Raw genomic sequence first — 14,093 nt, 5'->3', positions numbered from 1 at the left:
CTTTTACATGTTATTTTATGTTTTGCTCCTTGTTAGGTCAAATAATCAAATTTTATTAAAGGATTAAACACATTTTTGCTAGAGGTTATTGATGTGTAAACCGGGGCAATTAACTCACAAATTGAATAAAAAGTTCTTCTGTTTGTGAGTAAGAGCCCCGGTTTACACATCAATAACCTCTAGAAAAAAAGTGTTCAATCCTTATAATTCTTAAGCCAAATTTTCGCGAATTTTGATGAATATTTTGTTGTGTAATGGCTACTATAATTACAATCAAATGCACATTTTGACAGGTCGTAACTAAGGAGTTGGCCGCCATATTGACTTTCCAAAAATCATAAATGTTCGATAAATGCAACAGAATTTAAAATGAAATAGCACATACCGCAAGAAAAACATTTTAATGATATATTATCCGATTTTGAAGCATACAAGTAACGAAATAATCTTTACCTTGAAAGTTTTCATTCGTATGACGTCGTGTTTTGCCATGACGTAAATGCGCTAAATCATTCATGAAATTTCGCGGAATTTTATTCAAATTTAAATTTCATACATTTCAGAAGCTGTAATGCATTATTCCTTTTTTGTTATATATGATTTAGAATAAAAACAACTGTTGTGTATTTATTTTTTAATCTCAATTTGCTGAAAATCCCGGGATCCCTGCATGCATGTGTATTGCGGATGAATAGATCACAGTGAAGGTTAAGAAAGTAGTTTAGGAAACATGGTTTACCGAATTGTAAAACAAGAGAAAAATTCTAATTGACCAATCCAATTCAAGTATTTACAGATATGCAAATCATATAATAATCATATTTTATTAGTTAATAGTTACTTTTTGGACTTTGCAATTGTATCTGGTACATAAGCCTCCACATTGGGTTTTTAATTATGTGAATACTTGGCTTTTTTATATTTTTTATAGTGATTATTTGATTACCAGACCAAATACTTCATCAATATTTGATAATCTAGGACTGTTTTTTTTTAATTTTATTTGATTATCTTGTTAATTATTATGTTATTATATTGGCCAAACAATTGTGATTATGTGATTGCTTGGAGACCTCTATGAGGGGCCTAGTACATATTCTCTGTTTTATAAAAAGTAAAATCACAAAAATACTGAACTCCGAGGAAAATTCAAACGAATGGATAACAACTGTCATATTCCTGACTTGGTACAGGAAGAAAATGGTGGATTAAACCTGTTTTATAGCTAGCTTAATGTCTCACTTGTATGACAGTCGCATAAAATTCCATTATTTTGACAACGATGTGTGAACAAAACAAACAGACGAAATAGGTTAAAATGTCATAAATTGGAGTACAGCAGTAAACATTGTGTAATTATCTTAAGCATTATAACAAAAGATATATGTAAACATTTACCATTGCATAAAAACACAATGACGGGATGTATCAGCACAGAGCCACGTCATATGTAAAAAAAACAACAAAAAGTCATATAGACAAAGAATATTAGCAAAAATGAAAGACAAGTATACAAATAAATATAATTGATCAACAACACAATGACGGGATGTATGAGTACAGAGCCACGTCATATGTTTCAAAGAAACACAAAAGGGTATATAGACAAAGCATACATGTATTAGCAAAAATAAAAGAGAAGATTACAAAAATTATCATAGAACAATAACACAATGACGGGATGTATAAGTATAAACATAACACGTTATTAAGATGATAAACAACATCAGTATCTAGAATTTATACTTCATGACCATCGTGTATTATTTTGGTACCTTCCGATGAACTTTTTAAGAAAAAAGACGAGACGTTCTTTGACATACCCCTGGTTCATCAACTATCTGCTCAAACACTGGTGATGTTTTACAAAGTCTGAGTAGTTTCTGTATGCCCTCGAATACTGAATAAGTTGGAAAATATGTATCCAATATGCAGGTGAAGTAGGTATATTGCTACTAAGGTGGGCGAAAATTGATAATTTCAAAATTAAAATCGTCTCCTTTGACTGCGTATGTCAAATTCAAGGTATGTTATTAAAAATGAGGCGGATAAAGCCATGTCTGTTTTTTCTTTAATTTCTAATTCTGGGGGATATATAAATGGAAGCCAATCAGAAATGTTTGGATTGTTTATGGAAAGAACATCATCAATATTTCTCAATGTGAAATTAAATGACCTGGCTTCTTTGATCTTCTTGTTTTTGACAAGTGTCTGACGGAACTCCGATTCATATGAAAAATAAGGAGAGACCGGCAGGAGAGGCACACAGTTCATTCCCATAGGAATGCCAAAAATTTGTTGAAAAAGTCTACCTCCAAATTTAACAAATATGTTGTCATTAAGAAACTCCAGAATACTGATCACTTTTTTCTCTGTGTAGCATATTTTTCCCCTTTTTGTTCACTATTATCAAAATATGCCGTATAGTATCCCAAAGTAATAAAAATATTTAGCGTATGCTACCATTTTTATGTTGAAAAGCATTGTAAATTATTTCTTTTAAACGATTTTTCAATTTCATACGGGCAATGGTGGTAAAAGAATGAATAAAATTGAGAATGGAAATGGGGAATGTGTCAAAAAGACAACATCCCAATCATAGAACAGACAACAGCAGAAGGTCACCAACAGGTCTTCCATGCAGCGAGAAATTCCCGCACCCGGAGGCGTCCTTCAGCTGGCCCCTAAACAAATATATATACTAGTTCAGTGATAATGAACGCCATACTAAACTCCAAATTGTACACAAGAAACTAAAATTGAAAATAATACAAGACTGACAAAGGCTAGAGGCTCCTGACTTGGGACAGGCGCAAAAATGCGGCGGGGTTAAACATATTTATGAGATCTCAACCCTCCCCCTATACCTCTAGCCAATGTAGAAAAGTAAACGCATAACAATACGCACATTAAAATTCAGTTCAAGAGAAGTCCGAGTCTGATGTCAGAAGATGTAACCAAAGAAAATAAACAAAATGACAATAATACATAAATAACAACAGACTACTAGCAGTTAACTGACATGCCAGCTCCAGACTTCAATTAAACTGATTGAAAGATTATGTCTTCATCATATGAATATCAGGCACAATCCTTCCCGTTAGGGGTTTAGTATCATACCATTATAACATATATGAGAAGAACATAACCCGTGTCATGCCAACAACTGGTTTTTAAATAAATGTGTTTAGTGCCGATGCAAAGACCCTATAAGTGAATCAATATTAACGCCAAAATATGCAATCTTTAATGACCTGACAACAGTATCGTAACTATATCCCTTCTTAATAAGTCTATTTAAAGGTTTTGTTAGCTTCAGAGGTGAATACTGACATTTTTGTGCTTTATAAAGAATACTTCCATAAAAAAATAAAGCATGAATATGAAATTAGAAAATGTAGCAAAAGCTTACAATGTGGTATAAGTTTTGCTTACTATTGAAGGCCGTATATTGTTGTTACTTCTACTTCAGTTGCTCTCTGGTAGAGATTTGTCCCATTGGCAATAATATCATAGTATCTTATGTTTATATCCCAAAGACTGTTCAATTAAAAAGTTGTTTTTCCTCTCTCTATTTCTACATGTGACAAATAAAAAGTTCGAGTAGTAAGTTTTTTTTTTTAATTTATAAAAAATGAAAAAAAAAAGAGAAAAGTCGTCAAGATTTATGATTTGATTTTTTGATTTTTTGGTGTTTTAAGCACTGCTTTTGGGCTATTTCGTGGCGGCCAGTTTTTATTGGTGGAGGAGCAGAGTGTCCGGAGAAAACCACAACCTTCGATAAGGAAAACTGATAATCGTAGTCAATCAAGATTGTAGTCAAGTGCACCTGCATGATGTGGGTTCGAACTAACTACCTCAGTGTTGACAGGCTAGTGATTACAGTAATAACTACTGAGACAATTTGACCACCAAGGCCCTTCAAGATTTATGGAAGATTAAGAAGGGGAAAACAGTGTGTTGTGTTTATCATATGGTGTAAACATTTTTTAATTCAATTGATCTTCATATTATAACACTTGTTTTACCGGAGACTCTTCGCAAAATATAAAATATGCAACACATAGAACATACAGATAAATACTCATAAATAACTAAACTGAATTGATATACGTAGGTCTGGTATGTTACATAGATGAAAATTTACAGATTTAAACTTGTGTCATTTAACACAGTCTTTTGTAACTATAAAACGTTATAAACAGAGGAGAAAACGAATATTTGCTAGTACTTACAACATGTATAAAAGATAAATTGAAGATATCAGAGGCACATTCATACTATAAGTCAAAAATAAACTGACAACGCCATGACAAAAATGAAAAAGACTAAAATACAAACAAAAATAAACAAAACACAACACAAAATTAAAAACTCACTTGATCATAACATTCAAGTATTTTTTTGCAGGCAATTACAGTTTGATACTAGGATTAGCAGTTGGTATACCCTTTTTTGTCCTTCTTCTCGTGTTTACTATACTTCTATGCATTTGTTGTAAAAGCCTCAAACAACAAAAAATAAAAACAAAAGATACAGAAGAGGATCATGACAGGTGGGTACATTAAGTTGAAAGGTTTGCTTTTGCTACATTTCAAGTAATGTTCTATTATATTATCATTCATAGTGTAATAGATTCTGCCTCTTTCGACATCATTTGAAAAAAAACAGTGTTTAAAATATAACGGTTATTATTTTGATCAGCAATGTGATTTCAGCCTCGTGCTCTAAATGTTGATAAAACATGCCCAAATATTGTCTCACTTATACGATACCATTCACATCACTCTTGGCTCATGGTGTCTTATAAACGAACTAACGCTTATCTATTGTATCTTAAACACAGATTAGGCTTTCTATAATCGAATCATGATCTGGGACCTTTTAAAGCCGACTATACGGTATGGTTTTTTTCATTGTTTGAGGCTGTACAATTGCATAAAATGCTTGCAACCATTCATTTCAACTCTTGGTGGATAGTTCTCTCTGATTAGTATCCATTTTCATATTGTTAAACTATTGATTTTCTCGATAGGTATTATGTTTTTCAGAAGTAGTTATATTGCAGAAAATACTAAATGTTGAAAACCTAAAAGGCAATACAGTGATTCAGGTGATAGCTATCTATAAATATTGGTTTAGTCTATCATTTTCTACATAAGAAAATTCTTGTAAATAGTCAGGAATATGACAGTTGTTTTCCATTTGTTAAATGTATTTGAGCGTTTGATTTTGCAATATGACACTTTCTTCTTTGAACTTTCCTCGGAGTTAGGTATTTTTTGTTATTTTACCTTTTTTTGTTATCTCTTAACATGTTAACAAACGAATGTTTTATTTTGTAGACCTGTTCCTACAGATGAAAACTTTTTCAATAGTTATGTGGCCAAAGGGTACAACTGTTATGGAGGCAAACATTTTCAAACCTTTCGGGGATATAGGGATAATGGATCTTTTGAGTCCCCCGAAAATATCGAAAGAACATCATATCTTGGAAATAAGTCCTTGTCTGAAAATATGATAACTAACCAAAGATACAAGGTTTATAATTTGGTGGCACTCCAAGCAAAATAGCTATAAAACCAAATCAAAAACGAAATTGAAGATCTTTAAAATTTAAAAATTCCCAAGAGTTGTACTTAAAGCGGCTGGGGTAATCTATTTGTTGTGACGTTCTAGTAGATTCATACCACACAAAAATGATTTCGTCCCAAAATGGATGTTATCATTGTCACTGGACATTTAATACCACTCATTTTATACATCTATCCAACTCGAAAGTGCAACAGTGTTAAAAAAGTTGCGGCATTGAAAATTTTCCGTTTGATTAGGATATTCTCACATGATTTGCTGAGCAGAATTCACAAAAGATTGTGACAAAGCTTCAAAATGTGTGTCGTTTATATCATTCATATATATTCTACCACTGCAGTGAATCTGATACAATATTTCTCCATTTGAGAAAATAAAATATTTTAAAACCCGAGGTTAAAAATCAACTATCGAGTGATGAAAAGTATTGAATTGGACGAAATTCGATGGTAGAATATGTTTCTATGATTATTCTTAGACGTAAAATAAGAGAAACATTTATATCATATGTTCTGTTGATCTTGAATATAGCGATTGAATATCAACGCGACTTTAAATTCCACAAGTTCTATAAAGAGAAGGACAAATGGTGGGATCAACGTAGCAAAAAATGCACAATGTGAAAAGACATCAAAACAAAAGGTCGAGGTCAATATACTCTGATTTTGAGTTATACAAAAACTGTGTAATAAAGGAATGAATTCGCCAATGTATGTCTATTTATTCATTTTGATTACACGCTTTTTAATCTACTAAATCAGATACTAGACGTGCAAACCACATTTGCGCGTCACTAGTAGCTTGAATTTGTATATCATTATCAGTTTTAAAAATATATTATAACATGTTTAATAATTATTGTATTATGCTTTTAGGTTCTGGTCAAAGTAAACATTCTTTCATTGGTTACTTACCAAAAGGACAGAGAAATTCATACACTACAAACGGACAGGTTAGGTCATATAGTCGAACACAATTAAGGCCGGGAAGGTTTGTGTGCCACAGGGAAAGTGTATGTTGAAAGGGAATCATTTTATTTAAACAAACAAATATGGATACCAACAATAGTTGTTGCTATGGTTCTTCAACGCAGGCAGATCGGCATTATTCCTACACAAGCCATTGGATGTAGCACTGCCTCTCTGACCATACATGATATGCTTGAACAATTGTGTTCTGAGATGTCTAAATGAAGCCTCCACAGCATGGGGTAAACTTCCGAAGGAAAGAAATCCGTCATAATTATACATGTTTACAATCGGGACCAAAGATTAAACAAAAAGTAAAATAACAAAAATACTGAACTCCGAGGAAAATTCAAAACGGAAAGTCCCTACTAAAATGGCAAAATCAAATGATAAAATACAAAAAAACGAACGGACAGCAACTGTCATATTCCTGACTTGGTACAGGCATTCTCAAATGTAGAAAATGGTGGATTGAACCTGGTTTTATAGCGCTAAACCTCTCACTTGTATGACAGTCGCATCAAATTCCATTATATTTATAACGATGCGTGAACAAAACAGACATAATAGGTAAAACTGTCAAAATAGGGATACAGCCATCAGTACCGTGTCACAATTGCAATTAAAACAAAACAAACAAATATATAACAAAGAAGCACAATAAAGGAAATATAAAATTAAACAACCACATGCATTACTACTTATATATGTATTTAAAATCAACCCAAATGACTGCATGGCGAGGTTCCGCGTGTTTGATGTTGGAATAATACGTCACACAGGAAGAGATATAAAAAAAATTTGTCGTTCAAAGTATTTTCAATATTATAATAGAGCAATAACATAATGACATTAAAATAGAACAATAACATCGTGTTGGAGTTATTGTCCTTATAAAGTAATTTTCTACCATTTAAACGATTATGTTGGTAATTTCTGTAAATTTTACAAAAGTCTAATATTAAATCAAATTTGTCTTCAGTCATTATCTATTATGATTTTAATCTATTTTAACATTATTTACAAAACCAAAGTAGAATCAGGTGAGCAACACAGGCTCGAGAGCCTCTAGTTGTCACGTAGTATTCCTTAATACTTAGTCAATTATTCTTTTCTTTTTCAGAATCATAATGGTCGATTATCGCACATATGAAGATTTGATCAATAATGGGCAGACTAGGGGTAATTGTAATTGTAATCATTAATCAGCTGTAATTGATTACAATTTTCAAGTAATTATTGTAATCATTAATCAGCCAAAACATAATTACATGTCATTCAATTCAATCAATTACTTTTCAAAATACTCTATAATCCTGATTACTCTTTGATTATATTCTGATTACAATGGAAAAACTGTGTTTATGGTCAATAAAATGTTATGTCTTAAATGATTTTTTTTGTTAATCATACTAAATAAATTATTTAACATGTTGAAAAAGTTCTGTTTACTTTAAGTATGTTAATTGATCTTTATACTTCAGTAAAAAATAAACTGTCACAATTAGCCTAAATAAAAGATATTTTAAATATATTCACAATTTAAATATATACAAACATATATTTTTGATATTAACTGTTATATACATTTTATACTTTTTTTATCCCCTGAATTATAATCCTTTGTTAATATTGTGATTATTGTCATATTTGTATTGACATTTTTTTTAATAAATGTATGGTTGTGAAGTATTGGTTGTTCATAGAGCACCAAATGTAGAAACAATTCACTTGTTCTACAGTAAAACATTAGTTGGGAATCGAGAGGTCGACCCTAATGTAATGGTATATTTAAATAAGGAACATTTACATTGTTATATAGGCGAAATTTTAGGATGCTCAAATTATAATTTAAAATTCACGGTAGTGAAAATTGTATTATAAAATCATGCTACAAAACATTAGTAGCAAATAGTTATCAATGCAAAATCTTTGCAACTTGTAATAAAACACTGTTATATGATCTTGGTATGAATAAATATTGGGACAACCAATAGGTTCTTTGTTTGGATATTTCAGTTTTACAAGTAAATAAACAACGATTTTACGATCAAGCTAAACAAGAGTTACATTTTACCCTTGAAACATCAAAAATGAATAACATAATATATATTGTGTCAAATTTATTTTTTTTATTTACGAAAATGCACTCCTCTACTATCTCGTAAATGGATAAAGAAAAATCGTCTGCTCTTACATAAGCTATATACTGAAACTAGTCGTTTTATGGAATTAGTAAAAATAGTAGAATATGTGATATAAATTTAGTAGAGGATGAATTTCATTTTATTTTACAATGTACAAATTATACTGATATACGTAAGAAGTTTATCAAGAAATATTATTGTTTTAGACCTTCAACTTATAAATAAGTACCATTATTTTCTGTTGAAAACACTAAGGAACTTTGTAATCTTGGAAAGTACTTACTCTGTGCATGTAAGTGCAGAAACAATATTTAAGACATATTTATATTATATGTAGTCTGAACATTACAAACTGTATAACATGATATTTATGACATTTATTATTTTTGTAATCGTTAACACTATAGAACTTGTATGTTGTATATTTATGCATACTATACTAATGAACTGTATTGTTCAAAGTCATAAAGAATTGAATTGAATTGACAGGTAGGAGACCATTTAAAGATTGTTTTTATTGCAATTACCAATTGTGTGAAGCTGTACGGCAATATATCAATATGATAAAGGATAAATCAGTCATGTGAAAAATTATTTAATCAGCACAAACAAAATTAAAAATAGTACAAATATGTTTCTTAAAATAAACAAGTTTTGGTATATGTACATGTGGACATGTAAAATGCAATGATTTTTAAAACTTATATTTTGTTGAGGATTTTTTAAACAATTCTATTACAATTTTACATATGTTTCTAACTTGTAATTTTATTTCATCCGTATTTATACATTTTTATTAACCTTTATTCAATTGAAGTCAAAATATTTGCACGATAAATGAAGATAAAGTGTAATGTGTCATAACCACTGTCATAATGTTCATGTATATATATATTGTGAACCTTTGTGGTTTTATCAAATTGATGAATTTTGAAATTATCAGTTAATAACTTATCAAATAAAATCCTTTCTGAAAAAGTGCTACAGTCATATTAAACCTTTATTCATCTACATCATTCAAATAGGTTATTTTTAAATCTATACTCAAAAGATCTTTTAGATTACATACAATCTAAGACTTTTAAATCTTGCAATAGTTATAACACATTTGACTTTTCTACTCTTTACACAAGTTTTCCCAATTCCAAACGAAAAGACAAATTGAAACAGTTGGTGTTGCTTTGTTTCATAAAAAAGAGTGGCCAACGTATATACCAGAGTGTTGTCTTAGGGAGTGATAAATACTACTTTGTAAAGAATCACTATGATTCAAATTCTCTGAAACTGACATTATCAAGATGCTTGATTTCCTGACAACATATTAGTTACATTTGGAGGATGTGTTTTTCAACAAACTATTGGCATTCCTATTGGAACCAACTGTGTCTCTCTTCTTGCCGACGTGTTCCCTTATTCTTATGAGGCTGACTTCATATAGAAACTTCTTAGGAAGAAACAAAAGAAGTTAGCAATATCCTTTAACTTCACTTTCCGCTATATAGATGATGTTTTCTCACTAAATAGTTCAAAATTTTGTGACTTTGTTGAACGCATCTATCCTATCAAACTAGCGATAAAGGATACAACAGATACAGTTAAGTCTGCCTCATATCTTGACTTACATCTAGAAATTGAAAATGAGGGTCGGTTGAAAACAATATTTTAAGACAAAAGAGATGATTTCAGTTTCCAAATTGTGAACTTTCCGTTTTTATGAAGCATTATTCCAGCAGCGTCCGGATACGGAGTATATATCTCCCAATTGATACGATATTTCCGGGCTTGTATTTCCTATCATGATTTCCTTGATAGAGTGTTGCTGCTCACAAGGAAACTATTAAACCAAGAGTTCCAAATGGTGAGGTTGAAATCATCCCTTCGTAAATGTTTACGACACTATCAAGAGTGTGTAGACCGTTATGGAATATCCGTTTCACAGATGATATCGGATATGTTTTGTCGTAACTAAAGTCCCGTTCCCTTTTCATGAATGTGAACTACCGAATTAACTATTTACCGGGTTTGTAATAACATGAGCAACAAGACGGGTGCCACATGTGGAGCAGGATCTGCTTACCCTTCCAAAGCACTTGATGGTGGGGTTCGTGTTGCTCAGTCTTTAGTTTTCTATCTTGTATCTTGTCTACTATAATGTAATTCGCTCACGAAAAGTTGACCTAGATTTATTCGGCTGTTCAATTTAGGTCTCTTTGTTCATATAGGTTCTAATTTTTCGAATCAAATAGAATATATGATGAAATAGTTCCTGCTCATATAACTGATTGTGATTCGACTTTACAAGTATACATTATATACTCTGTAATAATCCATGAATATTCTTCTAATTATACCAAATTCATTTTTGGCTCAAGTAGGGTATACTGGAATATTACAAAGTGTATTTTTTTTTTATTTGGACCATATTTTTATATACATCTATCATGTAGTGTTTTATTTGGTAAACCAGAAACTGATATCTATAATAGAAATCCTTTGAAACTTTCACGAAACATTATAACATATTCGTTAAAATACCAATTAATTGTTTTAACAACTCCAAGCGGCATTTTATACTGTATAAAAACTCTCCCATCATTGTAAAGAGACTTTGGGCTTAACATTTGTCACAAAAGACTCACCAGAGGTGCTCGAATAAAAAAAGTTAGAAGGCCAAATCAGAGACGAAGTTGAAGACCAATTAAAGCCAAAAATTCCAAAAATACGACTAAGGCCATCGTAACCCTTTGACAGGTAAAGATCTGGGCTGTTGTGAAGGCAGACGTTTATTGTATTATTTATTTACAAGTTAGAGGTTTATCTAGCTATAAAACCAGGTTCAATCCACTTCTTTCAACATAAGACAATGCCTGTTCCAAGTCAGGAATATGACAGTTGATATCTATTCGTTTGGTGTGTTTGAGCTTCTTAGTTTGATATTTAATTAAAGACTTTCCATTTCAAATTTTCCTCGGAGTTCGGTGTTTTTGTTATCTTACTTTTTATTTCAAATCTGTTTTTATATATTGACCAACAATTAATAGTTGCACTTGAATATACTTTGATATATAATACTAGTGGTAATCCCTGTATCCGACATGATGGTCCATCTCTCTATCTGATCTGACATGATGATCTATCCCAATATCGATCAACCAGTTGGTCTACAACAGATTAATATAAGAAATATAAAACGACAAAGCATTAAACGTGTTACAAGTAATCGTCACATACATGCTTACCCCCCCCCCCTTCCCCCCCTTCCCCCCCCCCCCCTTCTCCGTTTTCCCCATACTCTGTATATACCTGTCCTAAGTCAGGGGCCTGTAATTCAGTGGTGTTATTTGTTGCTGATTATCATATTCGTTTATTATTTTGTCCACAATTGTGTACATAAATCAGGTTGTTCGATTTCTCTCAATTTAGTTGTTTTACATTTGTCATTTCGGGGTCTGATATAGCTTACTTTGTGGTATGGCTATTTCTCATTGTTGAAAACCGTACGGTGACCCATAGGTACTTACTTCCAAGGTCATTTTGTCTCTGGTGAAGAGTTATTCCATTGGCGATCATACCAATTTTTTTGAATAATTTCTGATGAGGTTTTTCTATTACTGTTGATACCCTCTGCCCCATCGTATAGTGTTTACATATCTCAGTTAATACATTTTGATCGTGCATGTTCACACTATACGGATTTTATATACAGGAGTGTGCTCCTTACGCAGAAACCGCTTCAAAAAAATTGATGAGGAGGAAATATATATTCATTAATATATATTGAAAAGCAAAAATAATCATTTATGGAAGATGTAAGCAAAACATTACAGGTAAGCAATTCATGCTCTTGAGAGCCTCTTGTTAAGCCATGGCGTTGTCAGTTAATTTTCGACCACTGGGTGTGAATGTATCTCTGGTATCTTTCGCCTCTCTTTAAAAAATGTACATGTATGCAAAAAGGAGACAAATTGAAAAGCATTTTTTACTCTTATATTTATTGTTAACTAGAAAAATAAGTAATGGCAGAAGAAACTACGTTCAATCAAAAATAAACTCTTACTTGACTTAAGCATAAAAAAGTATAACAAAAATACCGAGCTCTAAGGCAAATGTTAACGGGTAAAGTCCAGAAAAACAGACAAAATCAAACTCTATCAATAAACGGCACAAGAGAAAAAACAACTGCACATGACTTAGTACAGTCATTTTTGCGAGAGAGAACATTTAGGAAGCGAAACCTCCCACGTATATGACAGTTGTTTATAGTTCCGTTATATTATATTGACAACATTGGATGAGCAATCCAAACGGACAAAATAGGTAAAAGTGAGAATAATTGGGTTCCAGTAGCCAAAGCTGTGTTAAGATACATTGCAAACATAACTAACTAACTAATCCTCTTCATGCCGGCTGGCATATAAGGCTGATACCAGGTCTCTCCACTGTTGTCTGTCCTTTGCAATCTTCTCCATTTCACCCTAGGTCTTTCCCATGCTTTTAAATTCACTATCAATTGTCCTTCTCCATGTTTCTTTTGGTTTTCCTCTGTTTCTGTTACCTTCAAATGGTGTCCATTTCAGAGCTTTTTTGGTGATGTTATCCCGGTCTGTTCTTAAGGTGTGTCCTAGCCATCTTAATTTTCGATGTTTTATGATGGTCATTAGATCTTTTTGTCCTGTTCTTTTGTACACATTGCAGACATACAATAAGTAAAACAATCCCAAAGTACCGATTCAACCGTGATATAGAAACATCATCAGCAACATTTTAAAAATGTGTGGTATGATTGTGAACGCAATATATCTCCACCAGAGACAAACATGACGTAGAAGTAAGCAACTATGGGTCACCGTACGGTTTTAACATTAAGAAATACCCACACCACATAGTAAGCTTTAACAGACCCCGACATGATAAATTAAATCGAGAGAAAACGAAAAGCCTAATTTTTGTACAAAAAAATAAACGGAAAATATCATATATAGTTGCAAACGACGCCACTAATTTACAGGATCCTGACTTGAGCTTGAGACAGGTACATACTGAATGTGTGTTTGTGTGTGTGCGTGTGTGTGTGTGTGTGTGTCATGTATGTGTATGTCTATGTTGGAGGGGGTTAACATGTTTTAACGATTACTAGTAACACGTTCAATGTTTTATCGTTAAATGTTTCTTTATATTAATCTGTTGTAGACCAACTGGTTCATCAATATTGGGATAGATCATTATGTCGGATACCGGGATCACCACTAGTACAAATGTATTATTTATTAAAGTATATACAAGTGAAACTAATGATGGTCAGTGAATAATATCAGATTTGTAATACATGTCTGCTGACACAACAACTCAGATCTTTATCTGTTTAAGGATAACGATTGCCTTAGCT

This window comes from Mytilus californianus, unplaced genomic scaffold (genome assembly GCF_021869535.1).
Source record: "Mytilus californianus isolate M0D057914Y unplaced genomic scaffold, xbMytCali1.0.p SCAF_10, whole genome shotgun sequence".
NCBI classification, from domain to species: domain Eukaryota; kingdom Metazoa; phylum Mollusca; class Bivalvia; order Mytilida; family Mytilidae; genus Mytilus; species Mytilus californianus.
Note: the sequence above shows the minus strand (reverse complement) of the source record.